Genomic DNA, 14,775 nt, shown 5'->3' with positions numbered 1-14,775 from the left:
TCCTCAACACTGGGGCCCCACAAGGGTGCGTTCTCAGCCCTCTCCTGTATTCCCTGTTCACCCATGACTGCGTGGCCATGCACACCTCCAACTCAATCATCAAGTTTGCAGACGACACTACAGTGGTAGGCTTGATTACCAACAACGATGAGACGGCCTYCAGGGAGGAGGTGAGGGCCCTCGGAGTGTGGTGTCAGGAAAATAACCTCACCCTCAACATCAACAAAACAAAGGAGATGATCGTGGACTTCAGGAAACAGCAGAGGGAGCACCCCCCTATCCACATCGACGGGACAGTAGCGGAGAAGGTGGAACGTTTTAAGTTTCTCGGTGTACACATCACGGACAAACTGAATCGGTCCACCCACACAGACAGCGTGGTGAAGAAGGTGCAACAGCGCCTCTTCAACCTCAGGAGGCTGGAGAAATTTGGCTTGTCACCAAAAGCACTCACAAACTTTTACAGATGCACAATCGAGAGCATCCTGTCGGGCTGTATCACCACCTGGTATGGCAACTGCTCCTACCACAACTGTAAAGCTCTCCAGAGGGTAGTGAGGTCTGCACGTTGTATCACCAGGGGCAAACTACCTGCCCTCCAGGACACCTACACCACCTGATGTCACAGGAAGGCCAAAAAGATCATCAAGGACAACAACCACCTGAGCCACTGCCTGTTCACCCCGCTATCATCCAGAAGGCGAGGTCAATACAGGTGCAACAAAGCTGGGACCAAGAGACTGAAAAACAGCTTATATCTCAAAGCCATCAGACTGTTAAACAGCCATCACTAACATTGAGTGGCTGCTGCCAACATACTGACTCAAATCTCTAGCCACTTTAATAATAAAAAATTGGATGTAATAAATGTATCACTAGTCACGTTAAACAAAGCCACTTTATATAATGTTTACATACCCTACATTACTCATCTCGTATGTATATACTGTACTCTATACCATCTACTGCATCTTTCCTATGCCGTTTGGCCATCGCTCATCCATATATTTATATGTACATATTCTTATTCATTCCTTTACACTTGTGTATAAGGTAGTTGTTTTGAAATTGTTAGATTACTTGTTAGATATTACTGKACGGTCGGAACTAGAAGCACAAGCATTTCGCTACACTCGCATTAACATCTGCTAACCATGTGTATGTGACCAATAAAATTTGATTTGATTTGATTTAACTCAACAGATTTATCTAGTTTGGAGTGGACTACATCATATTTAGTTTTGGCTAAATCGAATTGTTCCTGGAGACAACAATTTTGTTGAAGAGTTTGGTCTCGTACATCGTCATAAGTATTTACAATTACTTTTAATTGTTCAGATTTCAAACGCAGTTRCTCAGCTGGCAGAATGTTTTCATATCCTGCTTTGTCAATAGTTTCTCGGTTCTCTCCACCTGTCCCCTCGTGTCAGCCAAGTCTTTTATGTGCTTCAGCTGTGCACTGCGGTATTGGACTGATACCAATCTTTGATGGCGATACATAAGGGCTAAAGTGGAGAGAACCATTTTCGATGGTTGATTTTGGAGAGCGTGGTTCGTAATTTCTGCTTCTTTTCCGCTAATGGCATACAGTTGAAGTCGGAAGTTTATATACACTTATGTTGGAGTCAATTAAACTGTTTTTTCGTTTTTCAACCACTCCACAAATTTCTTGTTAACAAACTATTGTTTTGGCAAGTCGGTTAGGACATCTACTTTGTGCATGACACAAGTCATTTTTCCAACAATTGTTGACAGGCAGATTATTTCACTTATAATTCACTGTATCACAATTCCAGTGGGTCAGAAGTTTACATACACTAAGTTGACTGTGCCTTTAAACAGCTTGGAAAATTCCAGAAAATTAGGTCTTGACTTTAGGTCTTGACTTTGAGTCAATTGGAGGTGTACCTGTGGATGRATTTCAAGGCCTACCTTCAAACTCAGTGCCTCTTTGCTTGACATTATGGGAAAATCAAAAGAAATCAGCCAAGACCAAAACCTCCACAAGTCTGGTTCATCCTTGGGAGCAATTTCCAAARGCCTGAAGGTACCACGTTCATCTGTACAAACAATAGTACACAAGTATAAACACCATGGGACCACGCAGCCATCATACCGCTCAGGAAGGAGACGCATTCTGTCTCCTAGAGATGAACGTACTTTGGTGCAAATCAATCCCAGAACAACAGCAAATGACCTTGTGAAGATGGTGGAGGAAACAGGTACAAAAGTATCTATTACACAGTAAAACGAGTCCTATATCGTCATAACCTGAAAGGCTGCTCAGCAAGGAAGACGCCACTGCTCCAAAACCGCCATAAAAACAACCAGACTACGGTTTGCAACTGCACATGGGACAAAGATCGTACATTTTGGAGAAATCTCCTCTGGTCTGATGAAACAAAAATAGAACTGTTTGGTGATAAGGACCATCGTTATGTTTGGTGGAGAAAGGGGGAGGCTTGCAAGCCGAAGAACACCATCCCAACCGTGAAYCACGGGGGTGGCAGCATCATGTTGTGGTGGTGCTTTGCTGCAGGAGGGTCTGGTGCACTTCACAAAATAGATGGCAACATGAGGTAAGAAAATTATGTGGATAAATTGAAGCAACATCTCAAGACATCAGTCAGGAAGTTAGCTTGGTCGCAAATGGGTCTTCCAAATGGACAAGCATACTTCCAATGTTGTGGCAAAATGGCTTAAGGACAATAAAGTCAAGGTATTGGAATGGCCATCACAAAGCCCTGACCTCAATCCTATAGAAAATGTGTGGGCAGAACGGAAAAAGCGTGTGCGAGCAAGGAGGCCTACAAACCTGACTCAGTTACACCAGCTCTGTCAGGAGGAATGGGCCAAACTTCCCCCAACTTATTGTGGGTGTCACGATCGTCGTAATGTGGAAGAGAGGAGTACCAAGGCGCAGCGTGAAGTGAATACATTCTTTTATTTATTTAAGAAGAAAACCTAACCAAACTAATACAAACAACAAAACGAACGTGACGCTATAATTAATAGTGCAGACACAAGCAACTAACACATAGACAATAACCCACAACCCACAATACAAAACAGGCTACCTAAATATGGTTCCCAATCAGAGACAACGCAAAACACCTGTCTCTGATTGAGAACCATATCAGGCCAAACACATAGAAATAGACAAACCAGACATACAACATAGAATGCCCACTCAGATCACACCCTGACCAAACAAAACATAAAACATACAAAGCAAACTATGGTCAGGGCGTGACAGTGGGAAGCTTGTGGAAGACGACCCGGAACGTTTGACCCAAGTTAAACAATTTAAAGGCAATGCTACCAAATACTAATTGAGTGTATGTAAACTTCTGACCCACTGGGAATGTGATGAAAGAAATTAAAGATGAAAGAAATCATTCTCTCTACTATTATTCTGACATTTCACATTCTTAAAATAAAGTGGTGATCCTAACTGACCTAAAACAGAGAATTTTTACTAAGATTAAATGTCAGGAATTGTGAAGAACTGAGTTTAAATGTATTTGGCTAAGGTGTATGTAAACTTACGACTTCAACTGTAGTTAGGGTTGATATCGCTGCTGAGGTCAGAGATCAATCCTTTAATGGGTGGAGGTTCACTAATTGGCAGAGGAGTGGTGACCACCTCTAATAACATGCACATTATTAGAAAAATTTTGAGGAAACATTTTCCTATTTTTTCTAAGTTTAGGTTTGGGTTTGGAATTCATTGGAAGCTGCAAATATTTTAATCTATTTATAGACGTTAATGAGCCATCAGTACTGTATCAGTAATGTAGGAGTTGGACGTGAAAGAATTTTGCAAAAGCAAATTGATTAATCAATGATAATTATTAATCATACCTGGATCGGCTATCTTGGAATTAAATTTTAATTAACCTGAGAAGTTGGTTCATCTATATTAATATGGGAATGTTTAAAATGTCTAATTTACTTGGAAGAACCTGAAAAGGTATGTTCGACAATTTAACTTATTAAATTGAATGAGACGATGATATCATATCAATTGACATTGTCTGGATTATCATACATTTAAACAGTAGTTTAAATGTTATAGTACATTCATCACCAGGTTCACATGTCCCTAAGGACGAAGCCACATGGGATTCCCGCTGGAGGCGGGACTTCATTCAGTACTGAGTAGTCCTAAATGAGCTCTGAAAAGCACATTTTTATGATTGAATCAATGTTTATGATAAATCAAACCTGTATAGGCTATTTGGGAATTTGAAATTAATTAACCTGAGTGCCTTGTTGATCTAGGTTGTGTCGTGTCTCTTACTAACTGATTCAATTATATGACAGGTTCTTTTATCAAATCGTTTACCAAACATTTGATTGATTACTTGATTGAATTAAACCATCAACAATTCACTTGTTAATAACCTGGGGCACCACGGAACAGTGTTTATAGAGCTGCTGTCTCCGAATAAACGCTTAAAGATCTGAATATCTTTTATATCAATAGGAGTCAATTATTAATCATCACCTTACTCAGTCTCATTTGAACGTCGTAAAACTCTTGGTTATCTTCACGAACCCTGGTTAACAAGTTGAATCAGCAATACAAAAATTGGCATAATTATTTATTTACTAAACACCTAAATAATCACACAYAATTACATATACACAGGATGGATCATACATCGATTACAAATCATGTCATAAAATAAAAAGTCCCTAGCTGTCACGATCATTATAATGAGTGGACCAAAGCGCAGCGTGATCTGGGTTCCACATCTTTTTATACTAGGTGAAACTCACAGCAAAACAAAAACAATAAATCTCAAAACGAAACGTGAAGCTAACAATAGGGCTAACAGGCAACTATACATAGACAAGATCCCACAAAGCACAATGGGGAAATGACTGCCTAAATATGATCCCCAATCAGAGACAATGATAAACAGCTGCCTCTGATTGGGAATCATACCAGGTCAACATAGATCATTATTCACCTAGATAACCCACCCTAGTCACTGTCACGCCCCAACCAACATAGAGAATAAGCAGCTCTCTATGGTCAGGGCGTGACAGTACACCTTTGGGGGGCAAAGTTGCGGACTCTGACCGCAAAACCTGACTCAATAGGGGAGGGTCCGGGTGGGCATCTACCGTCGGGGGCGGCTCCGGTGCGGGGCGAAGTACCCACTCCGCTCGCAGATACGTCATCTTCCATGGCGGTTCTGGTGCGGGGATCGTCGCTGGAAGCTCCGGACCGTGGATCGTCGCCGGAGGCACCGGACCGTAGATCGTTGCCGGAGGCTCCGGACCGTGGGTCGTCGCCGGAGGAACCGGACCGTAGATTGTTGCCGGAGGCTCCGAACTGGGAACCCTCGCAGGAGGCTCTGGACTGGGAACCCCCGCTGGAGGCTCTGGACTGCAGACTGTCACTGGAGGCTCTGGACCGCAGACTGTCGCTGGAGGCTCTGGAACGCAGACTGTCGCCGGAGACTCTGGACTGCCGACCGTCGCCGGAGACTCTGGACCGCAGACTGTCGCTAGAGGCTCTGGACTGCTGACCGTCGCTGGTGGTTCCGGACCGCTGACCGTCTCAGGAGGTTCTGGACCGCGGACCATCTCAGGAGGTTCCGGACCGCGGAACGTCTCAGGAGGTTCCGGACCGCGGACTGTCTCAGGAGGTTCCGGACCATGGACCGTCTCAGGAGGTTCCGGACTGCGGACCGTCTCAGGAGGTTCCGGACTGGGAACTGTCGCCGGAAGCTCTGGACTGGGAACTGTCGCCGGAAGCTTGGTGCGTGGGGCCGGCACTGGTGGTACCGGTCTGGTGACACGCACCTCAGGACGAGCGTGAGGAGCAGGCACAGGACGTACTGGACTGTGGAGGCGCACTGGAGGCCTGATGCGTGGGACTGGCACTGGTGGTACCGGGCTGGTGACACACACCTCAGGGCGAGTGCGGGGAGGAGGCACATGACGTACTGGACTGTGGAGGCGCACTGGAGGCCTGATGCGTGGGGCCGGTACATGTGGCACCGGACTGGTGACACGCACCTCAGGGCGAGTGCGGGGAGGAGGTATAGGACGCACTGGGCTGTGAAGGCGCACTGGGGATACAACGCATAGAGGCGGCGCAGGATATCCTGGACCGAGGAGGCGCACTGGAGACCAGGCGCGCTGAGCCGGCACAGCCCGTCCTGGACAAGTGCAAGGAGCTGGCACAGAACGCACCGGGCTGTGAATGCGCACTGGACACACAGTGCGAATCACCGCAAAACATGGTGCCTGACCGGTCACAAGCTCCCCACGGTGAGTATGGGGAGTTGGCTCTGGCTCACTCCCCTCAACTTTCACTTCCCACTCCTCGCTCAATCTGTCCCAATATTCCTCCTCGGTCTCTGACTCACCCCTCATCGTCGCCAACCACTCCGTGTGCCGCCCCCCCCCAAAAAATTTGGGCTGTCTTTTGGGCTTGTGTCGTGGCCGCGAACCCTGGCGTCGTCGCTGTTGAGGGAAAGGGTGTTTTATGACCCCCACCCAACAGGCCGAAGTCATGACACTACACTGTACACATACACAATTCTGCATGCACAAGTGTCTCAGAGAGGAATACATACTATTGACCTACAGAAAACCTTGGATCAGGTGGAACTGATTGAACCCTAGTTTGGCTATCCTGGCACCAGAGTAAACCCTAGATTTCTCCCGTATATGGAACCCTCCCTGTGTTTACCAGACACAACCTTGAAGGATCATCATGTTTTTACCTGGATGACTAATTGACTTTCTCACGATGCTCAGAAGCCTTGTCACTTCAACCAACAGGCTCTGGACATCCTGKAGTCACACAGCTGTTGTTGACAGATGCGTGCTTGTCCTATATCCCTCCCTCCCTCTATCCCTCCCTCCCTCTTCCTGATGCTCCCATTATCCSTCTCATCGACCAACCCCTCCCGTACACGCACCTTTCCCAGTGAGACCAACTTGGTGCTAGTACAATACACACACTGTCTCTGACACTCTGGTCTTGCCAAACTGGCTCAAGCATCTTCCCAGTTACAAATGGACAGCAGGAAATTACTCACCCCAATGACCTCTCTAAGTACATATTCACTAGTGTACCTCATGACAACCACATCTGGTTTTCTCAGCATAATTCTCTCTAGCCCCTCATGCCCATAAATGGAGTCTGCATTACATGTCCCTTATCACTTTGAAACAGGCCCTTCTTTGGCCAGAGGGGTCAGTGCTATAGCTGATTGGCTGGGGCTGGTCTTTGAGGTACCAGAGTGAATCCCAGTTGTGGTGAGCTTAATCGCCACTTTCACATGGCCCCTCCACCCACACACACACACACACACACACTCCTGTCTCTTATACACATCTAGATGTGTATAAGAGACAGCACACACACACACACACACACACACACACACACACACACACACACACACACACACACACACACACACACACACACACACACACTTAGCACTGAGCGCTGAGCTTCAGATTAGATTGCTTATGGCTGCCAGGGCGGTTTGATCATATAAAAATAGAATATGTCCTCGTCCATCTTTTTTTCATTATGTGACGGATTGGCAGAATGTAGCCATCATTTCACTGCGTCCAAAGCTGAGCCTCCATGCTAAAAGCCCATATGACTTCCCTGTGATGCCAGCTATCCTCTGATGGCCAAACAGACACATTCCCTGAGAGTCATCTGCCATACATGGGTCAGATCCAGGTGAAATGTAACACCCCCCCACCCCCCCACACACACACAGACACACCCCCCATCTGGTTCGACTGTCCCTTCTTAACCTGGGGATCTATGGCCTTCAACTTCCATGTTAGATAACACTGTTAAATCATGTGATTAGGGAGAAACTTATTTTCACATTCACTGTATGAGCCTGAGTTATATCCTCTTTAAATCTGTTTATGTTTTCCAAAAAAGCTGCCAGAGGATTGAGAGGGACTGAATATCTGTCTCCCAACCCTCACCGCTCCTCCCAGTGCCAGTCTAGTATTATGGCCTTCTGTCACTGTGGCCCTCACTCACTCCTGTTGACATGTCTTTCGTTCTAATGAGGCTGGGCTGTAAGAGACTCTTTCAAAGCAGCAGAACAACTGCATAAACCACTTTTACAGTCATGTCCAGTCTTCTACCATTGTTTTGACCCAAATCATTTTCTGATATGTTATTGACATAGTATCTGTGCTATGTGCATGGCTAAGCTGTTTGTGTGTCATATGTGACGTAAAATTTTCAGCTGGCTTAGCCTAGATGTAATCTCCTCTCTGCCTCCTGAACATTCCTCTGCCAGCCTGTCAGTTACAAGCTAACACAGTCACTCACTTCACGGTAGCATGGGATGATTGGGGGCAGGAAACAGGAACAAATCACCATGTGTAAACTGATAACAGACCACAAATAACACAAACATTTTCAGTTCCACTACTGATACACACACCCATTCACCGGTTTGACTCTCTACTTCCCCAAACCATCAAGCCCACACTATCTATACACTTTGCTACTGGTGCTTTCTTAGTATAATTTCTACACTCTACTATGAGATCCTGACACATGTCAACATCTCCATAACAGTCCTCATCAACTATAACTAGAGCATCACTGCATACATGTGTGATCCACACACACAATCAGTGAAGAGTCTTACCCTTCTGTGGTCCGGCAGAAGTCCTCCCCATCCTGGCAGACCTCCACGCCTTCCAAGGTGGTCACTCCCATAGTGGGCATAGGGGGCAGAGGATGTGGTGCAGACGGAGGGGTGCAGCTCCTACAGCACTCTCCCTCCGCCGGCCCCTCAGGAGAGCAGCTGGTCTCCAGGGCGACGCCTGGATGGGCTGTGATGGGGTCCACGTGGGAGGGGTTCTGACGGTGGAGACTCTGTGGTCAGTAAGGTCGCTCCCTCTGTGGGTCAACACGGGACTGACCTAAAAGACAAGAAACATGTGTCCACTAGTCCACAGCCTCCGGGCTTCTCTGTCTAACAGCTACCCCCTATCTGCACCTCTCTCCCTCACCCTCTCTCCCTCCACCTCTTTCTTTCTTTCTCTCTCTCCACCTCTCCCTTTCTCCCTCCCCCTCCCTCTTGCTCGCTCTCTCTCTCTCTCGCCACGGGCAGGGCTTTGCAGTAGTGTGATTGTGGGATTATCGTCTCTTTCGATTACGGGGGCTGGGTGGGTGACGTCAGCCAGGCCTGCTTGTCCCTCCGCCAAGTGGGCACACAGTGCAGAAGATCTGGGGAACATGAAACAGGCACACCATAAAGCCCGGCGTTCACTGTGCACTGTTACATTGGCTCAGTGAGTGTAAGTGTGCGGCTGCTCACACGCAGTCTGCTGAGGAGACGTTTCACTCCTTCAGTCAACACTAGGTAGGCTGTGCCCCCACCACATCTCTCTCTCTCTCGCTCTCTCTCTCTCTCTCTCTCTCTCTCTATTTCTCTCTCTCTCTCTCTCTCTCTCCCTCTCTCTCTCTCTATTTCTCTATTTCTCTGTCTCTCTCTCTCCCAGCGTGTGCTGTCACTCTCGTCAGAGTGGATTTGGACAATTCAAGGGAATTAGCACTGGGATCAAAGGCTCAGTGGTGTGGTGGAGATATATATAGCAGCAGGCAACAGGAAAGCCATGTCCACTCAAACGCAACATCAGTCACAGCACTGTAATCCCCACAGTACACCTCCTGTGGTTCAGGCAGAGAAAGGGCCGGCCACTGCCAGCCAACCTGTTTAATGGCCTCACTGATTGATTTTCCAATCACGCACCTGTGCAGAAGCCACTGATTGATATGCTAAAGCATTATAGTATTAACCTAGTTGCCTGATTGATTTATCTCAGTGAACTATAGGACATCATCGTATTGATGMGTTCGATTTCTTAACTTTTGAAATCATGAAATATACTTATTAATTTCACTGAGGGAGAGAGGGTAATGTATAGCGTTTACATTATGTCAGGATATGTTATTGTTAGCCATCAGGGATCCTATGCGAGGAGAAGAGACACAGTCTGGTACAAGTCACCATGACAGCCGTGAGTTGGAGAGGAGTGAGGAATTTGGGCAGAGGTCAGGTTAGATGAAGTGAGGAAGAACATATATCACTAATTTTCTGGATATCAACAGAGGTGTATTGGTTCAGATGTGTAAGGAGGGGCTCAGCATAGGAGAAAGGGTTAAATATCAGTGCATGTGTGAATAAGGTCTTTGTCTTCTGTAGCTGAATGACTCAATGGGTGAATAATTTTGGTTTGAGCTTTACTAATCGTCCGTGAAATGTTATAAGGTTTATTTAGAACCTAACAGTATGTACGTCAATGGTTCTTTTTGTTGTTGTTGCAAAAGCAGCAGCCACTCTTCCTGGGGTCCATACAAAACATGAAACATGACATAATACGTACCGAACATGAATAAACAAGAACCRCCCCGATGGTCACAATCAAAATCATGATATCAACCCTCAGACACAGATGTGTTGAGACATGACATGAGAGGTCATGAGCCATGAGGTTATGTAGTCAGAATGGTATCTCCAAAGATGGTTTTCTATACCATCTATGTGATATCTACACAGTCTCCACAGTGGAGAGGACCTTGCCATGTCCTGATGTTGACCGGTTTATTAGGGTAAGAACACATTAGCGACGCCTGTTTGCATCATTGTGTACCTCACCCCTTTACAGACACCTGCTATACTCTTTTTACAACTAGAGGACCAAGCAAATTGTTCTGTCCTCTGACATTTTTGTCAGTATCAATCTTGTGAAAATGTAGTTGAGTCCGAGTGTTGTCATCATGTTTGACTATCAGTGGACACATTTTGCCAACAGTACCTGTTGTACTGGTTCATTCATCCAGAAACATAGCTCACCATCTGCTCTTTTGTTTTAGCGTCTAATGCTTCCTGTCTGAATCATTTTTTGTCCAATTGTCATTTTTTGTCCACTTCCCTTTTACTTACTTGGGGCAGAGTTCTACTACTTTAGGTTGATATTTGACAATATATTTCTGATAAAAAATGTGCAACTAAAAAGATTGGGGACTCCAAAATCTCCTTTTCATCCCTGCATCAAATGACGTAACACATTTTCTGAATGTCAACACTTACCCCCTTCACTGACAAAAACTCTGCTATTGTTATTAGAGTGTTGAATGTGCTGAAAAGAATCTCAAGAATGTTGGTGATAACAGAGGACATTGTGATATGTTTGACAATACACCTTTTTTCAAAGGTGCAGTTCAACTCCTGTTTATTTTGCTCACACTTTGCATATACAGTACATGTTGTGATGGCGTATAGTTGTTACAACTGTACATTTTTCAAACACACCACATTCTCCTCTTATCTTAATTATCAAAATGGAATTTACGCAAATCATCTCCAAGCTTTATAGTTTTATTCTAGCTTTCATTCTGGTTACATCTTGCACACCTTAAAAACTAGCCCCGCCTTTACATGTCTGTCTGCAAGCAGCCAAGTAGTCAAARCAGTCAGAATATTTAGAACACCACCTCTGCAAGATGTTCACAGATAAAACTAACTACTGTTGTATACATTAAAAATATATTTGATGTAATGAGATTTCTTTCCAAATGTACATTCATAATGCAGACATAATTCATATTTTACAACAGCTAGTTCATTAATGCATGTGAATTGTTGGATTCGGGGTAAACTTTGAACATTGTTATATGCATAAGCATAGTATATAAAGGAGTGGAAGAGACTGGTTTATATGTCAGAGGTTAATGGTTCTCTGTAGAAAGACAGATGGCTTTGGAAAGTGTTGGGTGGATGGGAGGAGGTCACAGCATTGCTATAGGGGAACTCGGATGGAAATCTGTGGATTAGGTGAAGGAGGGGTTGAAGTCAGGTCAGATCTCCTGAAGGGAGAAATGATGGTTTATTACCCTATTATCCTCTTCCTGTGAAACCGTAAGATGTAAAGATTGGAGAGAAGGAGGAGTGTCCAAAGTGGAGTATATCAAATCAAATGTATTTATATAGCCCTTCMTACATCAGCTGATATCTCAAAGTGCTGTACAGAAACCCAGCCTAAAACCCCAAACAGCAAGCAATGCAGGTGTAGAAGCACGGTGGCTAGGAAAAACTCCCTAGAAAGGCCAAAACCTAGGAAGAAACCTAGAGAGGAACCAGGCTGAGGGGTGGCCAGTCCTCTTCTGGCTGTGCKGGGTGGAGATTATAACAGAACATGGCCAAGATGTTCAAATGTTCATAAATGACCAGCATGGTCAAATAATAATAATCACAGTAGTTATCGAGGGTGCAGCAAGTCAGCACCTCAGGAGTAAATGTCAGTTGTTTTTTTTAGCACGTCCGGTGAACAGGTCAGGGTTCCATAGCCGCAGGCAGAACAGTTGAAACTGGAGCAGCAGCAAGGCCAGGTGGACTGGGGACAGCAAGGAGTCATCATGCCAGGTAGTCCTGACMCATGGTCCTAGGGCTCAGGTCCTCCGAGAGAGAGAAAGAAAGAGAGAGAGAAGGAGAGAATTAGAGAGAGCATACTTATATTAATTCACACAGGACACCGGATAAGACAGGAGAAGTCCTCCAGATATAACAAACTGACCCTAGCCCCCCGACACATTAACTACTGCAGCATAAATACTGGAGGCTGAGACAGGAGGGGTCAGGAGACACTGTGACCCCATCCAATGATARCGGGCCAAACAGGAAGGATATAACCCCACCCACTTTGCCAAAGCACAGCCCCCACACCACTAGAGGGAAATCTTCAACCACCAACTTACCATCCTGAGACAAGGCTGAGTATAGCGCACCAATCCTGGTGGGAACATGTCTTTGTCTGGACACAGCTGTGTCGACACTTTGGGAAYAATTCAACTTGGCTAAGCTTCTCTAGTGTCCGTGAGTTATTTACTCTGAAAAATTAGAACCTAACAGAATGAAATGACTAATGACTCTCTAACACAACAACAATTAATTTGCCTATACTCCATTTCAACGCATTTATCTTTTCTATAGAAGTAAACTCATCATCAGCTGTAGTTGCACATGGATTTTGAACCTGGCTGTGGAGACAATAATGGAAACCTTAAGCCTGGTACTAACCTACACACAATAGTGACCTAAATACCTAACTACATTTCTTATGAAATACAGGTTAGTTGTGCAAGTAATCTTTGTAAATGAATGTCATGTATCCTTTGTTCACCTACATAGTTGTATTTTAAGAGGGCTATGATGTGAAATGTATAACAAATATATATATATACAATATATCCTAGATCTCTGTGTGTATGCAATAGTCCAATGCATTTGTATATGGCATATGATGAATGTCCCTGACAAATCTTTACAGTGAAAGGGAGCTACACAACTATATTGTATTCTGGAACACAGAACCCAAACCCACCAATCCTGATCCAACCGAGGGTGGCAGCGGTGGCCCAGCGAGTCCTAAACCAAGTAGGCCTTCTAACTCTATTTTATACTGTTATAAAGTTGACAAGATAAGTGCATTATATATATATATATATCTTATGGCATCTGTATTTTCCTGTATTTAATCATCATAATTGCTGTGAAAAGGAAGAATTTGTACGTATCTTATTGTCAAATCTTTGAGTATGTATGAAATACCCTAGGCCTGGAATGATCTCTCGCTCTCGCTCTCTTCCATAATAAGAAAGATTGTAGCCTTCACAGCCAAACTAATTGCTGTGAAAGGGAAGAATTTGTACGTATGTTATTGGCAAATCTTTGGGTATGCATCAAATACCCTAGGCCTGGACTGATCTCTCTCTCTCTGTTCATTCTTCCATTCTAGGAAAGATTGTAGCCTTCACAGCCAAACTTAACATCTGTGACAGCTACCCAACTCACAGAGGTACCTGAAGTTTGCCAACATCCTGGTCAATGAGGGAGATGGCTACAGTACTGACACAGGGAAATTCACCTGCTCGCTAGCTGGCTTGTACCACTTCACACTGTCTATGTCCACCTACGAGCGTGCCCAGTGTAGTATCTTAAAGAATGGCCAGCGGGTTGTCTCAGCATACCATACCAGCCTGCCAGACAATTGTTGCCAGGTAGCCAGCATTGGTAGTGTGATTGAGCTCACTAAAGGAGACCATGTCTGGGTTAATCTGTGGGGGCCTCGAAGGCATGACATTTTTGCTACTGAAGATAATGACACTGTGTTTGTTGACACTGTGTTTCTTTTGGGGTAGTCCTGGTCTGTATGTACTGTATATACTTTACCTATTGAGTATATACAGACCCTATTGAGTATTGCCTACATTACTTTTACTGCAATAGTTTTTGCCCTTTAAGCCAATATGTATTCCATATACAGTAATTTGCACTGTGGCCAATGGAATGGGTGGAGTAAAAGGCCAGCAACACTCCGTATTATTCAGAGCCCCATGAAATGACACCATATATACATTCTATAGACAGAGCCTACTCAGTATTCCCTACAATAATTTTACTGCGGCACCCAGAATAATTTATGTATTTATGTATTCCATATGCAGTGATTCACATTTGGGGAATTTATTTGACCGCAATTTAATGCAAATGCCACTTAAATATGAACAAATATGAATAATTGTTCATGTTTAGACAATTATTTTTCATATATCATTAATAAATACAGGTTATTGACACGTTTCTACTAATAAGTGGGGAACTTTTATTTAGAACGTTTCTGAAATTCCGTGAACCGGAAAAACCCTTTATGTGTTGCTGACGAGACGCTGATGCTAGATAGCTAGCT

At 44.6% G+C, this 14,775-nt stretch overlaps 1 long non-coding RNA gene across 1 annotated transcript; it reads left to right on the top strand.

Annotated features, from left to right (window-relative positions):
* Positions 1–12,793: 12,793 nt before the first annotated feature.
* LOC111949840 (uncharacterized) lies at positions 12,794–14,120 on the top strand. The gene is made up of 3 exons (XR_002875398.2): positions 12,794–13,157; positions 13,357–13,463; positions 13,825–14,120. It is a non-coding gene; the product is annotated as an uncharacterized lncRNA (long non-coding RNA).
* Positions 14,121–14,775: the final 655 nt, after the last annotated feature.

This window comes from Salvelinus sp. IW2-2015, linkage group LG22, assembly GCF_002910315.2.
Source record: "Salvelinus sp. IW2-2015 linkage group LG22, ASM291031v2, whole genome shotgun sequence".
NCBI classification, from domain to species: Eukaryota; Metazoa; Chordata; class Actinopteri; order Salmoniformes; family Salmonidae; genus Salvelinus; species Salvelinus sp. IW2-2015.
This window is presented reverse-complemented; position numbering and strand designations above follow the sequence as displayed.